General features: G+C 42.0%; 2 long non-coding RNA genes across 2 annotated transcripts in view; one reads left to right on the forward strand and one right to left on the reverse strand.

The window, feature by feature from the left end:
* Positions 1 to 715: 715 nt before the first annotated feature.
* Positions 716 to 7,869, reverse strand: LOC120100969 (uncharacterized). Its single transcript, XR_005501399.2, has 4 exons — positions 7,744 to 7,869; positions 6,921 to 7,002; positions 1,360 to 1,464; positions 716 to 880 (listed from the first exon to the last, which is right to left on the reverse strand). It is a non-coding gene; the product is annotated as an uncharacterized LOC120100969 (long non-coding RNA).
* The window catches only part of LOC120100968 (uncharacterized), a 33,525-nt gene continuing 18,319 nt past the window's right edge, over positions 3,404 to 18,609 (forward strand). Inside the window, exon 1 of the long non-coding RNA XR_005501398.2 lies at positions 3,404 to 3,519. This is a non-coding gene — a long non-coding RNA (uncharacterized LOC120100968). The remainder of the gene's footprint in view (positions 3,520 to 18,609) is intronic.

Below are 18,609 nucleotides of genomic sequence, written 5' to 3' on the forward strand. Positions count from 1 at the left end.
GACTCTTCTATACTTCTCAGGAATGATCAAGGCTACCACATGCATCAAGCTGCTGGGGCCTGAGAGTTATTTCAAAGGAAGAGTTATGAACTGGCCACCCTACCCATCCCGCTCCCAATGTCCCCCTTAATGTACTTGGTTATGGCTCCAATGAGCTCTGCAGCAGGGGTACCAGAGACTTCCAGAAGATGCCCTGGTGAGCCACAGAGTCCACTTCGAAAACCTCTTGGGATTGTGGTTGTCTCCTAGGCTTCAAATCAGTAAATAATAAAAATATGCACTTCTAGACCAAGATGGCTGCAGATACATGACCAGGGAATGAAACATTAGGAAGGAGTAAGTCTGCTCCTGAGGTGGAACCAGGGCAAAAATCGTCCATGGGAGACAGGGCTTCTGAATGACACAGGGGCAGCACCTGTCACCATGCCATGTAGTTAAGAAGGCAAGGCCTCTGCTCTAGCAACTTCACAAATCAGAGAATTGGATTTGGACCTGTGCAGAGCCCAATACCTCTTCTTCCATTTCTCTCCCCCTCTCGTGTGGCCGAGATGTCAGTCGTGCAGAATCTTGTCGTAGAAGCACACGGCATGTGTGGTTCCACCAGTTCGCAGAGTCCACGTTATCCAGAGGGAATACTGCCTGATTTTGATGCTTTCTGGATCCAACTTGAACCTTTAAGTTGGGTTGATGCTGAAACAAAAAGACTTGGCGATTGTTTTAATGGAATGAATCTATTTTGCATATGAAAATGACTTGAGTCTGAGGGACTTGGGACACAACATGGTCTGAATACTGTGATCCATATAAAAACGTGTGTGCTTATGTATGTTTTGGTTATTTCTTCCTGTATAATTCATACCCTAATGCCCCAGAATGTGACCTGCAAGAAAGAAGAAGTCACAATAATATATATTTGATTAGCATTGAAGCCACAGTAATAAGCTATGGTAATGAGTGATACATGGTAATTCTTTTCAGGTTGACCCATGGCTCCAACACCCTTCTGTGGTTATTCCATCCTAGATACCCCAGGAGGATATTAAACTTCAAGAAATGCTAGTGGGGGGGCTGGGGATTTAGCTCAGTGGTAGAGCGCTTACCTAGGAAGCGCAAGGCCCTGGGTTCGGTCCCCAGCTCCGAAAAAAGAACCAAAAAAAAAAAAAAAAAAAAGAAATGCAAAGAAATGCAAAGAAATGCTAGTGGGACATAGGATCTTTTTAGAGATGACAAAATTTGGGGGAAGGACCCTAAATAAATAGTATTTGTACTTTGGGAAAATAGAACTCTAGCTTAGCTTATTAAACTACCTGAGGACATGGGGAAAAGTTGGCAGTGTGCAACCTGGTGCTGGAGCCTCACCAGAAACAGACTGATCTGGCTAACCGACTCGGCACTTCTCCACCGTCGCAACTGATGGATGATTTTCAGTTCTTGTCAAACCGTAAGGATGTTGGTATTTTCTTGCTGAAATGCAAAGAATGGTGGCATACCATGTGATATTTTGGGAGCATGCACAATACCGTCCTATTTTAATGATTGTATATTTTAATGCATAATAGCCTCTTGTATACTGCGTATGTGGAAGGCTATATGGTTGTTGAGTGTAGGTACAGGCTTGCCACAGTGTACATATAGTCATTGACACTGACTCCTTAGGATTTCTTCTTGGCTTCTGCCTTCTTCTGAGGCAGGCCATCTCTTTTGTTACTCGTCTGACTACATACTCCAGGTTAACTGACTCTGGAGCTTCTGGGCCATTTTCCTATCTCTAACTGCTATCCCTCCCTAAGAACATTGGGATCACATCCTACCACACCCGGTTTTTCTATGTGAGTTCTGAGGATCGAACTCTCTGATCTGTCTTCCCAGCCCATAGCTAGCATGATTAAACCCTGACTTCATAGATATTAAAGATTCATATATATTTTTCTTATGGAACATAATGAAATGAGACAGTCAGCAATACTAGACAAATAATATTAGCATGAAAAGTTGTATAATTGTTCTGTGACTGACTGGATTTTGACACTGTACCTTTCTGACCTAAAGACCTATCATAGGAAATAAAAGACCAAAAGAGGATATGAGGCAGGTATGAGTAACATTTAGTCTTATTCTTTACACCTTGATAGTCCAAGGAAATTTCTAGGTCTAAGATCTTGATTTAGCTGTTCTCCTGGCACTGGAGCTCTTCGGATGATAAGAGGTACATGGATGAGAGCAGATGCATTTTTACATTCCCACAGTTCTGTTTCTACCATTCCAGAGGGTGAACTGGAACACATTTAATAGCTCTCTTCAGCTATGTCATCATAGCAAGATAGGCAAGATCATGTGTTATCCATGTTCTCAGTGACTACAGTAAGCCACCTATAAGTTGTCTGAATCATGATAATCATGATGTGGGACGGGAGAAACTCTTGAGCAACTAAATTTTTTATAGAAACTGAATAATTGAAACCTCTCTCCATGATTATTCTCTTGGGTGGTGGCTGAGTTTATGACTGTAGGCTCATCAGACATGCGTGAAACATTTAGAAGTTCCAAGTCTTCAGAGACAAACACTTTGGTTACTTATTTATGTATAATTCATACCCCACCTGCCTCAAAAAAAAGTGTGCTACAGCGAAGACAAAGTCACAATACTATACACTTGATTGGTACTGAAGGCACTGTAATAAGCTCTGGTAATGAATGGGACATAGGAATCCCTTTCTCTTTAGCTTGACTGGCGGCTCAAACACTACTCCAGTTTATTCCATTCTAGATAACTCTAGGCTCAGAAAGCATAGAAAAACAACAAAAACTACCACCACCACCGCCACCGCCACCGCCACCACCACCACCATCACCAACACCAACAACATTTAGAATTAAAAACACACATCAACGAAACCTTTCAGGATCTGATCAATCATGATAGGTTTCTATAAAAACTAGATTCTTTCAGTGACTTCAAGCATTCAGTTGCTCCCTGATTGCAAACTGGTTCTACTTAGGATTCTTTTTCTTCTGCAGGAAGTGGATAGGTGTATATTTATGCAAGACCTGAGAAGTAGCCCCTATTAAGTTGTTGTCTGGTTTCTTACTGTAGAATAACCTACTTAAGAGAATGAAATGAACCACAGCCGTTCCCGTTTTAAAAGACATGAGCTTATGTCCTTAATGCTCATCACTCTACGTAGAAATCCATTTCTGTCTTTGCTATCTTTTTAGGAAATCTTTGTTTAATAATGCTCAGTAAATTAGGCCTCGGTAGGCTTGGTTTTATCCCATCCAGCCAGTTTTCAAGCCCTTTTTTTTCTCCTCACCTCCTTAGAATATCTGCTCCGAGTCTCTGATTTGAAATGTTAATTAAGATGGGCCTGGCCTCAGGTTACAGTTTGTATTCCTTTTTACATGCAAAGGGATATGCTAAGTAGGCTACTTAGAATCCGGGGGCCAACAGAGAGGCTTGCAGAGGACCGAAAAGTCCCGGAAGATCCCAGGCCTTCTCTCCAACTCCCAAGGAAGTGATCGGTAAGACAGCTGGCTAAAGGGAGTTATCTGGCACACCAGAGCGTGTGGTCTTAACATTCGGCCCCTTTTCCTTTTCTAACCTAGAGATGTTAAGTTTGTACTCAGCTACTATAGTTATGAAATGGTTTAGTTAGGTGGTCATAAAGTTCAGATACTTGGAAGAATCCACTTTACTGATTTCAAACAGTCAAACGTTTGAATGTCTTTGCAATTAGGATGTTAGTCTTAAGACTCGTGGACTCTTCCTGGGATGTTTACTTCAAGTCTTTTGGCAACCTTGGAATGTAGGGATGATGTCAGCAGCACCCTGAAAAGCCTATGTTTCTGTGTACTTGGTGATGTTCGAGTAGAAATGAGGGGGTGGCAAAGGAAACTGGGGATGGGTTTGTAAATGTACTTAACACACAGTCCTACTGGCAAGCAAGATATAGAGAGACCAAAGAAAATCTACATTTGAAAGCAAGGGCATCCCAGATGTTAACTTTAAATCACGTAAGATGTGGCACAAAGAAATTAATATTGTTGTGGAGAGTATTCTAAATTAGCCTCTAGAGACAGAACTCGCAAAATAAATGCAAAAGTTATACCTTTAATTACTGCCGTGGAACCTTTGAGATTTCAAAATGTGCATTTGTAGAAATAACAGCAGAAAGTATTCTCAGAGTCCTTTGATTTATAATGTTGGAGATGAGAACTGGTAGGTTTCATTATTCTCATACTTGAGATGTTTAAAGTTTCCCCTTTTATTAACACGAACATATTTCGTCTGGAGAGGATAGTCATTCAACCATGTACAAAGGTATTGAGTGAGAGCATTTTCTCCAGGGAGTCTCTTGTTCTTACCCTCAACAATAAGACAAGTCTTTCTTTCAAGCCAGAGTTCATTATGTAGCACTTGAGGCTGCCACACAGCCAGAGACACCATGGCATAATCCAGCCATTCAATATGGTGTTAAGGATGCACACTCCTGCCTCCTCTCCTTGCTTCATTGCCTGAGTAGTTAGGATGTTCATGCAAAGTCAGGAAGGATAAAAACCTTTGAGTTAACAAGTGGCATCTGGAGCAAGTGTCTGAATAGAACAAACACTATAGAAAAACAACAGCAGTAAGAAACGTGCACTCTATGTGGTTATTGCTAGGAATGACCTGCAGAAGAGGAGGTGTGTGTGTGTGTGTGTGTGTGTGTGTGTGTGTGTGTGTTTCTGTGTCTGTGTATGTATGTGTGTGTGTGTTTCTGTGTCTGTGTGTGTGTGTGTGTGTGTGTGTGTGTGTGTGTGTGTGTGAGAGAGAGAGAGAGAGAGAGAGAGAGAGAGAGAGAGAGAGAGAGAGATGGGGTTCCCGAAGAAGGATGGAGGGACCAGGCTGTTCACAGTATTGACAGTGTGAACACATAACTGTTTTCCAGGTAGAACACGGCTCAGAAAGAGTCTCGGAGTTTAAATGGGAAACTTTAGCCCACGACCGGTGGCAAAACAGATGCTCATTTTCGGAATAATTAAATGGTTCTTTCTAAAGAACAAATTAGAGCAGTTTTAAGCCTCGAAGGTGATGTTCTGTGACACCCGAGGAAATCACAAACTAACTCTGAGGTTTGGAATTCTCTTTGGATGTCATTTCTACAGAGACTTCTTTCTTACTGCGGCATCTGATAAATGGCCAGTTTCGTGTAGCTAGGGTGGCTTTTAAGTTTCCTTCCTGGCTACTGCTGTTTAGGGAGTACAGTACTTGGGACAGAGAAAATAAAACTGGGTGGTGGAGTTTGACTCTGCACTCACAAGAGCTGTTTCAGAAATTAGTCTCTACATATGAAGTGTAATTTAAAGAACAGTCATAAGCAATGTGTAGATTTTTATAGGCACAGTCCAACATTTGTACTCTCTTTTATTCACTTACAAATATATTGTCTCTGCCTTGCAAAATTTCAGTAGTCAGCCCCGTAATTCTTGCCTTGACAAAAGAAGGGCAATAAGACAAGTTAAGGTGCTTGTCATCAAAGTGTACATCAACACTGCCCTCACTCTCCTTTGCAGTGGGGAAAAAAAAGATCTCATTCTGAACTAGGCCAGATTCCCAGACCCCTGAGCTGAATTTTCCTTTCATGGTTTTCCTTAACTCCTTAGGTTATGACTTCCCCAGTCGTTGATAATAAAGACACAGCCGGGCCATTCCACTTCCCAGGAAAATATTTAAATAAAGTTTCTCGGAGCACAAATGAGATGCAGTGTATTTACATTTTTATTTGATGAAGCCTTTCCTGCTATCTTTGTTCTTAATTTGGTCTCAAAAGAATTAGCACTAAGAGGAAAAATAGTCTGTAAATATGTATGAAATCAAATATAGAGGGTAAGCTAAAAGGTACTGAGTGCCAACAGAGCTTAGCTGCGGGAGGCAAAATTTTCACCATGGTTTTCTTCTTGGCTGAAAACAGTGCCTTCCTTCTAGATTATTTAATCCTCAAAACGCACATCAAAGTCTCCCATCGGGTGGCACATGTCTTTAGAGGCAGTTGAATGTCAAAGATCTAGCTTAAAGATTTTTTGAAAAATGTAAAAACATAATAGAGCCCAGATAATAACACAGCGGCGAGAGCTCTCGCGCGCGTGCGTGCGTGCGCGCTCTATCCCATCCAGTAAAGTCGCAGGCATCACGGGCTGTGGCTAATCTCTGTGGCAAGGGGAGCCGCACATTCTGCAACCCAGGACTGTGTGACATCTGTCCACCGGCTAGAAATGAGACACTTAAGCTGCGTTCCAGACTAATATTAGCTCGCTGGCTCTCCCAGTTCCTCTCCACACCTGTGGCTCAGGAGAACTCAGACCCATAAATTCTGTCTTGCTCTCATGCCCAATTAGGCAGTGGAAGAACGCACGGAAAAAAAAATATATTTAAGGGGCATTTTCTGTCCTTCTGCGCAAGGCGAGATGCAGCCTTCAGCATGGGCTCTCCCTTGTTAGGCCTCATTTTTCAATTCTTGGCAAGGACAAATTACTTGTAATGATTACATCAACTCCTTTAAATGATTATATCATTGTGGATTCAGTTTAAACGCCCTTTAACACATTTATTCCGTACTTCCGATGCTGGCTTTGGTGTTAGTGAGACAGTGAGGCAGATGAGGAGAGACAAAAGCTCAGCGATTAGCTGGAGCAGTCATACGCAAGGGACTTGAGGGTTTCAGGGGTCACAAGCTAGGTGTAATAGAAGCTGCCTGAAATACTCCAGTCGGAGGGCTCCAGATTGGATTCATTTGTAGGAAGAAGTTTAGGTGACTAAGAGCTAAGCTTCTGTCCTTTTTCATTGGAACATGTTACAAGAGGTAAACCCATAAACAATGCGCCATCGTCAAGAGCGGACATCTTTACAGTCCATTATCAGGACCCCGTAACTTCCCACTCCTTACATTGAAATTCCTAGGTGTTCAGTTGTAGTCCAAAGATCCCTCTGATTTGTACTTTGTTCCCATCGTTGTCCTTCCTAGATTTCTTTTTCATATAGAAAAAAAAAAAGGAAAATTAGAATCACTGAAGAATGTCAGCTGCCAAGTATCCCCCCTCCCCTTAATTAAGGTACACCAAATCCCTCAGTGTAATCTGCCCAGCAACAAGGCACTCCCAGGCTCCTCTGGGGAGAGATCATTATAGGGTATTAATTCAGGACTCCCAGTGATCTGGGATACTGTATCACCACACAACAGGGGTATTAGATACATTATTTAAATGCATAAGCATTGGGGGATGCACTTTGGCATAACCATGCTACATTAAATAAAATTTTGTTTTATGAATAGAATTGTATGGGAGAAATGGGCCATGGTGCCCTATGCGCAATTTTAAGCCTGCTCTGGTTTTTGAACAGCCATCATTTTCCTGTCTGCCTTGGCTCTCGTGACTGCCTCATTGATTTCTAAGCCTTATCGGGAGGGAAGGGCATGGAATGTTTTTGAGGACTCTTGATGTTTGGAGAGCTGTAAAAAGACGGAGCAAATGTGTCTCCCAGATGTTGTCTTCTTTCTGCCTTGGAAATGCTGTCACACAAAAGAAAGAAAGAATGGCCAGGAGGCCTTGTTGACTACAGGCACTAATATTTTCACAGGGGTGGTAATTTGCATCTCTGCCCAGCTGGAAAATGTTGTCTGTTGTGGTAACGCAGCTTCCTCACTTGTAAGAAATGCTTGTCTCTGTTGGGGGGCTCAGGAAGATACCCTTCACTGGAAATCCCCTTACCGAGCCGCCAATCCCCCTTGGGGCTTCTCCTGCCCAGCTATGGTAGCGGTGAACTCTCATCGGCTCCTCCTTAGTCTGTGTGATTGGGACCCGTATTAATGGCTGTGACCGTGACTTTTCTCTTTGGGGATTTGGCCTTTTTCATTTGGTTGGAGTCTCAGACTGAGCTTTGTCACAGAGAATTATTCTGTGGCAGTGGGTTGGGGAGATAAGTCTTTGTTGCGACATAAAACACATGCAGACCAAAGTGTGAAAAATTGAAATGACAAGGGTGCCGGGGTGCTGTTTCTTAAGTTCGGTCAAACGTTCAGATAGGAAGTAAGGTACGTCCTGGCTCCTTGGCGTACTGAATCAAACCTGCGCCCAAGGTTCCCCAGACGTGGCAAGGCCAGGTGCCTGTGACAAACAATGCCACAGTGTCCTGCCCTTCCCTTCTCAGACGTCTATGCGATCCATTGCCCGTTTGATTTTGGTGTGATACCGAGGAGAGATGCTAGTGAAAGTTGTTGAAGCTGTTGTTTTAATGGCTTTTGTGCTCCTGTTCCACGGTCTAGAAGAGTTCAGCATCCACGGGTCCTCCGTGATCAGGGGGAGCTGTGTTTATATCTTACTCTTACTATCTGATCCGTTGCTTTGTTTTTCTGTGACAGAGACAACACACTGATATAATTTTACCAGATTTCCACATCTTTAGGCTTTGGGTTTAATATTTTTGAGGTACACACACACACACACACACACACACACACACACACACACAAAATGAAGGCTTTGAATACTAGTAACACTAAACACTAAAAATTCTACCTCTTCCTATCACCAACCCCACCAACTGTTAAAAGGCAGTCAGCATTTGCTCCCAGTAGAAAGAATCCCTTAGCACTTCTGTTGGCCTGTCACGGAGGGCTTTAGAAAGAACTTAGTAATGACATTTACCCTCCAGACACATTAGAGAAATGTGTGGTCGAATTATTGTTAATTTCTTCTTAAATGTAATTTAAATCCTGAGTCTTGAGGTCCTAGGATTCTTAGAATTCTGTGTATCAATGTCAAAAAGTATGACCATGCTACATGGTTTATTTGTTTTGTTCTGTAGCAACAAACATTTTTTAATAAACAAGGTTAATTTGTCATGAGTATTCCCCTGGAAATTCTAGAATTTTGTTTTAATACAAGATTTAAATGAAAACAGAGTACAGATATGTTTAAGTAAAACTCAAAATTGAAAAGCATGAATTTACATTCATTCAAACTGCGTCTTCTCTAATAATGAAAATAACCAGTTTGCATATGATGAAAAAATTTTACACAAACGCATAAACTGTTAGGCCAGTTAAGTCATATAACTATAGCCATAGGAAAAAGTGTTACTGAGGAATACATATAATTACAAACCACTTCATGAAAAGAAAATATTTTAGAAATGATAAATATTTTCTGCATAACACATTCACCCTTAAATGTAGTCCAACTTCAATGATTTTCAGTGGCAGATATTATAGTAAAAATGTATTATTGTTGTGAAAGTAATGATCAGAGTGTTGGAAGATAAACTAAATTAGAAAAATAAACAAGATTCAATGTACAAGAGAAAATAATGTCTTCTGACTTTGTTGTCTCTTCTTGTGCATTAAGAGACCAGGTTGGAAGAACTAAGCATTCTCTGTTCTTACTCCCTTTGCAGCGTTTTCTGATTGTTTTCTTCGGACACAGGCAGTCCTCTGGAGTCTTGTCAGGTTGAATCCTAGTCCAAGGATTCCTCCGAACTAGAGCACCACAGTTAGCTTCTGAGTTATTCAACTAATAAAACCACGTATGCTGTCACCAAATAAGTTCACATTTGTCCAAAAATGAAAGTTTGGAACCAATTAGAGTGAATGTCAGTAACAAGAAATATGTTTGTGGGTTTTAAGTTTTCCCATTAACTTGATGTTATGATAATCTGTTTTACAATATGCTAAATCATTAATGAAGTAACTTTTTTGGCCTTAAAGTTGTATACTCTAATTACAAGTAAAAGCGAATTTGTACCAGATGCCCTTACAATCTCCTAATAGGACCTTTTGTTAAAATAGACTAATTATCCAGCTATGTATTGGACATTTTTTGCTTTTGTTTGTAGATAGTTCTTCAAACGTTAAAAAAAAGTATTGAAACAAATTAGAGAATAAAAGGCTCTTGTTCTTGATCAAACAATGCTTTAAAATGGAAAACTGGTAGGACAGAGCGTTTGAAAGGAACCTAAGTGTTTCATATAATCCACGGTCCCAAACGTACACATCCACCATTTTACTTGATTCATGAAGAAGCCTTGAAAGGTGTTTTATTCGGTTATCAGGTGAATTGACCCAAATGTCAAGGTGTCCTCACCTTTCCAGGGTTCCATAAACAGCGGTGGGCAGTTCGTGCCACCCGTGGCCAGCGCTCACCTCTTGTCGCAGTACGTTTGAATTTACAAAGAGGGAAAAACGTATTTGCAACTTTCTAGAATGAATGAGTGAAGTGCTTCAACAGATGCCCGTGTGAGCTTGGAGAGTTGGAGGGACTGTGTATATTTTAGCAGTCGGAATGACTGGGGAAGAGATTATTATTATTATTATTATTATTATTATTATTATTATTATTATCACTATTATTTTTTACTCAAATACATCCTTTCCAGAGAAAATCCAGCCTCCTGTTAGTTGGAACTTTCCTCACAATACAACTTGCGAGTTCCTTTCTAAATACGTTGAGAGTTCTAAAAAATATGGGTAACTCCCATGCAAAGGGCTCTCCTGACCGCATCCAGTTCCTGACTGTGCGAACATCAAGTTTGCTGCTTCCACCTGTCCGTGTGGCAGCGTTTAGCAGCCCTGAATAGGTTAGACTTCATTTTGGCCTGATGTTAGAAGAGATACTCGGAAGGAGTCCATCCTGACACAAACTTGAGAAGATTAAAGCCTTCTCCTCTCCTTACTTTTCTTTGCTGCTGCATTTCTGTGGATCTGTTGAGGGGAAGTCTCGAGGCTTTCTTTCATAAACCGAAAGCCGTTTACACAGTGTGCTTGTATGCATGTGTGCACACTGTGTGTGTGTTTGTGTGTGTGTGTGTGTGTGTGTGTGTGTGTGTGTGAGAGAGAGAGAGAGAGAGAGAGAGAGAGAGAGAGAGAAGGAGAGAGGGGGTGAGAGAGAGAGATCTTTTATATTTCTGGCTAGTACAGTCCTATGAAGCTTTTCCAGATATATATATATATATATATATATATATATATATATATATATATATATAATTTAAAGTAATAATTGCTTACAGGGACTATCATTTTTGTTGTTTTGAGTTTTTTGTGATTCTAATGTTCTCTTACTTTTGGATATTGAAATTAAGCAAAGAAAATAAACACAAAATTGTACATATTTTCAATTGGTTATACCCTCCTTTTAGTTCCACAGACAAATGAATTGGGGCTGATGGTTTTACTTCTTAGCCATTATGAATTACCCTTTAGTTTTTGTTCTGTTCTCTTACTTTATAGTTTCACACAAAGAATTACCCCAAGTAATAACATCACAGCAGAGGGTGAGTCTTTTTACACTACGGCAGAGGGGGGTTGGAGAGAAGACTATGTTGGAAGCTGAGACTAGTATCCAGAGGGCTCGGACCCTAACTTAACACACTTTCCCAGTTCCAGCTACGAGAGACCAGTCTGAGGGGTGCACTTGTCCCTAAATTAATGGAGACTGGAATGCCGTCCTTTGAATGGATCTCAGAATTGTGACTGTCTCATCCTTCGTGTGTGAGGAAACAAAGCACGCTCCAAAAGAAATATGTGATACTAATGTTAGAGCTTATGCAAAGTGAGTTTGAAATGTGGCCAGGTCTCTTGGTAGCGTGATGTTTCTTGCTTGTTGCTCTTGCTTCAAACATCCTGAACGAAACAGTAATCTCTGGCCATGGCGGTTCCTTACCCTGAAAGCAGAAAATACCTTGTCTCTTCTCTGAGTGGTTTATTTTCAATATGAATGGATTCACTTTCTTCTATACTATATTCCTGACTGCCTACCATTGTGTAGCACTACACGGGAGTATAGGCTCGGGGGTGTTCTCAGAGGTGGGTTTGCAGGAAAGATATTGTTAGTGTGAAAGGGAGAGTTGATAATATACAGTGGTTTAAGCTTTGAGCCACTTGCTTCAGATGAAACACACACACACACACACACACACACACACACACACACACACACTTTTTAAAGCAACCAGCAACTGCCAACTAATCAGTTTGGTTCTTAAAAAGGGAAAGAGAGAAAAGAGAGGACAAACAAGGAAATCCTAACTAGAAAGAGGACGGAGCCTCTGTGAGACTTCAAAAGGTACAGAGAGTGCACAGGCCCCTGAGGCTGAGGGATAAGAACTATAAACGTGCCCTGTGATGTCTTTTCTCCTGACCTCATGCCAAGGTTAAGATTGAAGATTTTTCTTATGACTTTGAAACAGAGTTATGGTAAAAGAATTTAATACAAACCGGTAAGAAACCCGGACCCTTCCCCTCAGTTCCTTGGGTAGAACTCCTACGAGGAGGCCTCGTGCAGCTCCCCGGTGTGCTCCCACTTGTGTCCTGAGTGAGTCTGGGTTGTAAGTATTGTTCATGTGTCTTTGACTTCTGTCACCATGTGTTCAGACCACCAAACGACTGTGTGCAGGGAACTGGTTAGAGCACAGCGGAGCTCCTGATGTGCTCGGTCTAGCTGGTTCTTTGTCACAGTAGTTCTGACTTCTACCCTCACCCCAAATAAATACTAGAAAAAAGAGTAGAAGAGACTTCCTATAAACACCGTTTGGTGGTGCTGTGTGAGGCTGGCTGTGCCGCACGTACCACACAAAGTCACACTTGAGTTCATAAAAGATGCTGTCTTCCAGAGCGGCATGCTATTCACCAGTAGCGTGCTTGAATGTCTGTCTTGAACTGTATTCACCAGTATAACTTTTTTCCTTTCTGTGGAATTGTATGCAGTTCTGTTCTTCTGTCACAGTAAAATGTAGCCATTTTCCCCCAATCACAGTAGAATATTTTAATGATCTATATTTTTGAAATGCATATATTATTTCAGATCTCTTAAAATGACGCCTCTTAAAAAAAAAGAATATAAATAGGGACCCTGAATTTTGGCTTTGAAAATAGACTTGTTGGTCCATGCACACGGTGTTCTGGTCCTCAGTCCCTCACACAGACGTGGCTGGCTGGAGCACCGCTCACCAAGTGTTCGCTCCTACGGGAGTCGGTCTGTTTGTTTTGTTCTCCTTTTCAGTAAACGTGTTACAAGTTCTACTAATTTATATTTAAGCCAGCATTCCTAACAGCAACATGTACAAGTTGTTAAACTCGAAAATACTATCTATGTCTTAATCCCGTGTTAAAGGCGGCAGTCAGAGTGAGCGCACGAAGTTGAACAGTGGAGTGTGGTTTACACGTACACGGCTGCCACGGGTCTGACTCCAACTCCCTGACACCACCAAATATACACAACTTCGAACCATCATGGGAAGTGAGCAGATGTCTAAATGGAGACAAAAAGGACTTCCATCTCAGGATGGAAAAACAAAGTCTGAAAATGAATCTTTCCTGAGACTAACCCAAGAGCAAGGTGCTAGCTGAGGAGTACATACAGAGCCGCAGTCCAAGGTCTGTGAAAGCTCACAGGGGGCCTGTGGAGAGGCCTCCTCTCAGAGAGGCAGAGTGAGCTTTTAAACCTGAGCAAGAGATTTTCAGGGTTCAAGACTTTTCAATGAAATCTGAAAACTGCTCATGCAGTTTCTGAGGTATTTGATTTTTCCGACAAAGGGTTAAGCCAAGGAGGAAAGGCCTCCAACATTTACTAAAAGGAGGGATGAGTAACAAGAAAGAAAGGACACAAAGAATGCCAGAAGATTAAGCAGGTGACGCCAAAGAAGGCTGAACTGAACGAAAATGGTGAAAAAAGAGAAAGAAAGAAAGAAAGATGCGCTTCATGCCCAGCTGTTTTCTGAGGGTCAAACCCACGGCGAACAGCACAAGGCCAGGCCTGAATGATTAACCCTGCATTACAGGCGGCTTTGTTTTAAAACTGAAAGCTAGCTCACGGCACAGTGTCTGCACAGGACAGAGCCAGGTCGGGATGAGCCTGGAGACTTACTTAGATCCTTGGGTCAGTTGCGTGGAGCCTTCAGGTCAGGCTTCTGGAGCCTTGATCGGGGAAACACACACTGAATTAGCCTCCAGCTGGGGTTTCCAGGCACCCAAGAATGTCTTTTCTTGCTCCTGTAACTTCTTAGTCTTGCTCCTGTAACTTCTTAGTATACTAGAACAAACCATGGGTCAGTTAGGGTACTGCTGGGCAGACTGGGAAAGTACACCTAATGGGTGAATGTGGAAGACTGGGCCACAGTTACTTTGTTAAAATAATTCTCTGCCAATAATTAAAAAGAGAAAAAAGTTCTGATGTGAATCAATGGGCCTACTTTGGAAAGTTAACATGTCACTTGATTGGATTTTTCTTTTTCTTTCGGTAAGGGAGGGCTGGATCCAGAATTCGCTCGTCTGCAATTTCAAACTAGACATCTTGCCTCTTCTGTTTGGGTTTTATATTCTTTGGGGGGCGAGTGCACAAAATTGCTCAGTCATAAAAGTGATTTGTTTAGCAAGAGTTCATTTTGTATTGTTTGTGGTTTTATCTCACTAAATATAGACTAGATTTGAAGTCCAAGGAACGCTATTTATATAAAAATAATTACAAAGTTCTAAGCGAAAAGCCCGAAGACAAAGGATGCTGACAGCAACTCCGGCAGGAGAATGGATGGCTGTTGCTTTCACTGTGGGCCTTTGACAACGCCGTTGTCTCCATCTTTCTCCCTTCAGCTGGGCCAGTCTGCCACAGTCCTGTATAGTCTGAAGGCGACGGGAGTGTGTCAAGGCCTTGTCATCTCCAGTCAGGAGAGGGGTTTGTCAGGAGAGTTTTCAATGATAAAAGCATCAGCAACTCATCGGAATATTTGTTGTTTCTTTTGGACAAAAGAGGCAAGTGTCTGTCAAAAAAATCCAGGCTTCCCTTCTCCTTCCCGGAGGAACCTGGAGGCCGTCTTGAATAGCTGCGGAGTCCAGAAACCTCGTGTGCAAAAGAGCTGTATTGATTCCTGTAGACCCTTGTTATGTGTGACATCCAACAGGATAAGCCAACATGATCTTGCCCGTTCGTTAGCATGTGTGGAGCAGAATGAACAGCGTCGATTAGCAGGTGGCACGTTACGAGCTGGGAATGAAAGACTCCGTGGAAACCCATGGAAACACGATCAGCAGAAAAATCATCCAGCACGGAGACAGTACATGCTCACCTCAGAGCCCTCTAAATGGTTAAATATTGATGCATTGTCTGGGTGCTTAAAATTTTTTTCTTCGCTAAAAAAAAAGTGCATTCTCATGCTCATAAACAAATACATCAGTTGCTTAAGGGTTATATGGAATTTGAATGCAAACAGCACATTGTAATGACACCTCAGAGACTGACGTTGTAGTCCGTTTCTTGAGAACACATCATGGCAAACTTGGTTTTTGCTACTGGTTTCCTTAGTAACTGGAACAACATATTGTTGAGGACATAAAATAATATCCTGCTCAGTCACTGAGCGGCTTGAACTGAAATGTAATTGATTTTGCATGAGGTGTAGGATTACTGTGTCCTTTGCACTGGGTTGAGGTATTACAGCTGAAATGAACGTGGTTGGAAATTGTTTTTGTTTTTATATTTTTTCAGATCAGCCATTTTGCTTCTAATCATCGCTTTGCAAAGGCACTAACGTTCCTAGCAGTGTGGAATGTTCTGTCTTTAAGACCAGCATGTTATTAAACAGAACTGTGCAGCTGCTGGGTAACTCCTCAATGTAGAGGAGTGATATTATTTATTTTGCGTGTGCCATATGAAGTTGTATGCATAGTCTGGATGTTCATTTTCCCAAGTTTACTCCACATCCATGTAGCCTTTGTGACACGTGCAAACAGAAGCCTGCCTGGCACCCTGTGTATTCTTGAGTAAGAAATCGGGACAAAGACTCTGAAAATTCTATTTTAATTCCATTTCCGCAGCTGGTCGACGCTACTGCCATGGGCAAATTATTAGATCTCTAGTGTCTCAATATCCTTATCTATAAAATGGGAATAATAACACCCGCCCCACAAGGGTGTTATGTGGATAATTGCTTGATCTGTGCAAAGAGCTTTGAAGATAGAATATGCTAAATCTTATGATTGTTTTAAACTACATATGCGGCAGTATGTTACAGGCATAAAATTAGAGCGTGGTTTAATGAGCTTAGCAAATTGGAGGCCTCTGGTTTAGGATAAGAGCGTCTGGAGACCAAGCAAAGCTTTGTCTAGTTTACTGTTCCTGCAAACAGCATTTCCTAGAATTGTGTGGTAAGGGCTGGATTGCTCGCAATTGATTTTGATGCTATCCTTTCTAGAAATACTGGGTTCCTGAGGAGGTGATAATGGTATGTTACAGGGACCCCTGCACTAGTGAACTTCGTGCCCACCCCCCGATTCATTGGAAAATTGATCTCCTTCCAAACAGATCTGTGGTGGAATTGAGGGCTGGATGGAGATTTTTCCAGACGGGGACATTGCCTCCCAGAATACCTTGTTAGCATCTTTACCAGCAGAGGGTCCGTCTCCCCTCCCACCAGCAAGGGATTCCTTTTATAGGAAGTAAGATTGTCAGAGAAAAGACCCCAGCTCTTACAGATGCTCTGTTAATCCATTCACTTATACAACAAGTATTGAAGGTTTGCTATGGCCTAGCTACTATTTGAATTAAATCTATAGAGCCGTGGCAGTTCTCAAAGTGTGGGTTGCGACCCTTTGGGATGGCATTTCAGATACACTTCCTATCAGATATTTATATTATGATTCATAACAGTAGCAGAATTACAGTCCCGAAGTAGCAATGTAATTATTTTATGGTTGGAGGTCACCACAGCGTGAGACACTGTATTAAAGGTTCGCAGCATTAGGATAACTGAGAGCCACCGCTTCAGAGCTTAGAACGAAATGTTAAAACGTGGTGTCAGCTCCTGAGCTTTGCTCCAATGGCCAAAGGCAGGTGCCATGTGCAATACATGGTGGGACTGGGTGTTGTGTGTGAGTTTCATGTATGCCATAGACAAAAGTCTCTAGCTGGTTCGGGAGTGTTTGAGACGGCAAATAAATTTGAGGAGCAATTATTCGCATCTGAGTTGGGCTCCATGAACAAGAAAGACTTCCAAAGATAATCTGGAGGAAAGGGAAGTTAGAAAAGATACAGCGTACAATTACTTGGAGAGGGAAAAGGAAACAGACACTAGATCCCAAGCAGTCTAACGTGGTAGCGAAGAGCCCTCGGAGATAATCCTAGAACACAACTTAATGTAGCATTACTTTTGCGATGCCGTTAACAAACCAAGGCCACTTCTCCTCTTCTCCCTGTATCCACGCCACATAGGCGCCACGTCTGGTGATGTGTACTGCATCATTGTCTGTTAAGTATGTGTTAAGGAAGGGAAGGATGTAGAACGATACGAAAGTGATAGGCATGAGCTTGTCTGATAGGCAGCAGATGGCTGCAGAGTGTCTCCTCTAAACCTGAAGGACAGAAGCAGAGGGGAGGAAGCATTGCTAGGACTGTTCTGCACTTGTTACAGAGCGGGCTGGCATGTTACAAACCTGCGCAGTATTGACGTTGTAGGAAAACAGCAGGATAGCTTAGACATGATGCCTGGAGAGAGGCCGTGGGCTGTGCTCGCTGGCAAGATTGGACTTAGAAGGAACTGAGTGGACAGAGGCAAGCACCAAACATTTGGAGGAGGAGATGGAGAAGGTGGGTGACTGGGAGCTGAGTCTGGGAAACCCATCGGACATCCAAGAGCAGGTTTCTAGAGCTCTGGAAACTGGAGAATAAATGAGGTGGAAAAAATCTAAATGGAGGTTTGCTTTTCTTGTATGTGTGATCTGTGGTGAAATTGTGTGTGCATTGTGCATGCTTGTGTGTGTGTGTATGTGTGTGTGTGTGTGTGTGTGTGTGTGTGTGTGTGTGTGTTTGCACATGGAGAACAGAGTTCAATTTTTTGTGATGATTTCTCTCTCTGAACCTGTAGCTCAAAAGTTGGCTGGGCTGGCTGTTCAGTGAACTCTAGGGATGTGTGTACCTCTCCAGTATGAGGAACTCAGGATCAAAGTCCTGCACTTGGTTTTAATGAGGATGTTGGGGATCCAAAACCAGGTCTTTGTGTTTGATTGGCAAATACGTTACTGAATCAGCCTTCTCCTTTGACCCGAGATAAACTTTTCAATGTTCTTCATATAAATTCAAGACTTGCACATCTTAATCATCGATGGAGGGGGGAGCTTACAAAAGAAAAACAGAAGACCTCAAAGAGACTCGCGTTTAAAAGGTAGGGTGGGAAAGAGAACCAAGACAAAAGGGACTGAAAGTTCCATTTTCAGTGGAAAGAGAAACAAGATATACAAAGGAAAGGGCAGAGTCATTTGATTAGTATAACTCAAAGTACAAGTGGAGGGAGACCCAGGGAGCCACTGGATTATTTAAACTTCGCTGCCGATATTTAAGGGATTCATTGGACCCATTAGTACCAAAGCGTGACATTGAGAGATTAAGGTATGAATAAATGAGTTTTGAAAGAAGTGAAGGTAATCATTGTAAACCTTTCCATTCACAGGTTGGCAGTGGCAACTGTAGAAAAATAGGAATATAATCTGAGAAAGCTGCCCATGGAGATCCCTGCAAGCTTATCCCATTAGGGCTGCTGCCTGAGATGGTCCACTGCTAAAATCAATTTCCAATATGGCAATGTCCCACCGTATA

This window comes from Rattus norvegicus, chromosome 2, assembly GCF_036323735.1.
Source record: "Rattus norvegicus strain BN/NHsdMcwi chromosome 2, GRCr8, whole genome shotgun sequence".
Taxonomy (NCBI): Eukaryota; Metazoa; Chordata; class Mammalia; order Rodentia; family Muridae; genus Rattus; species Rattus norvegicus.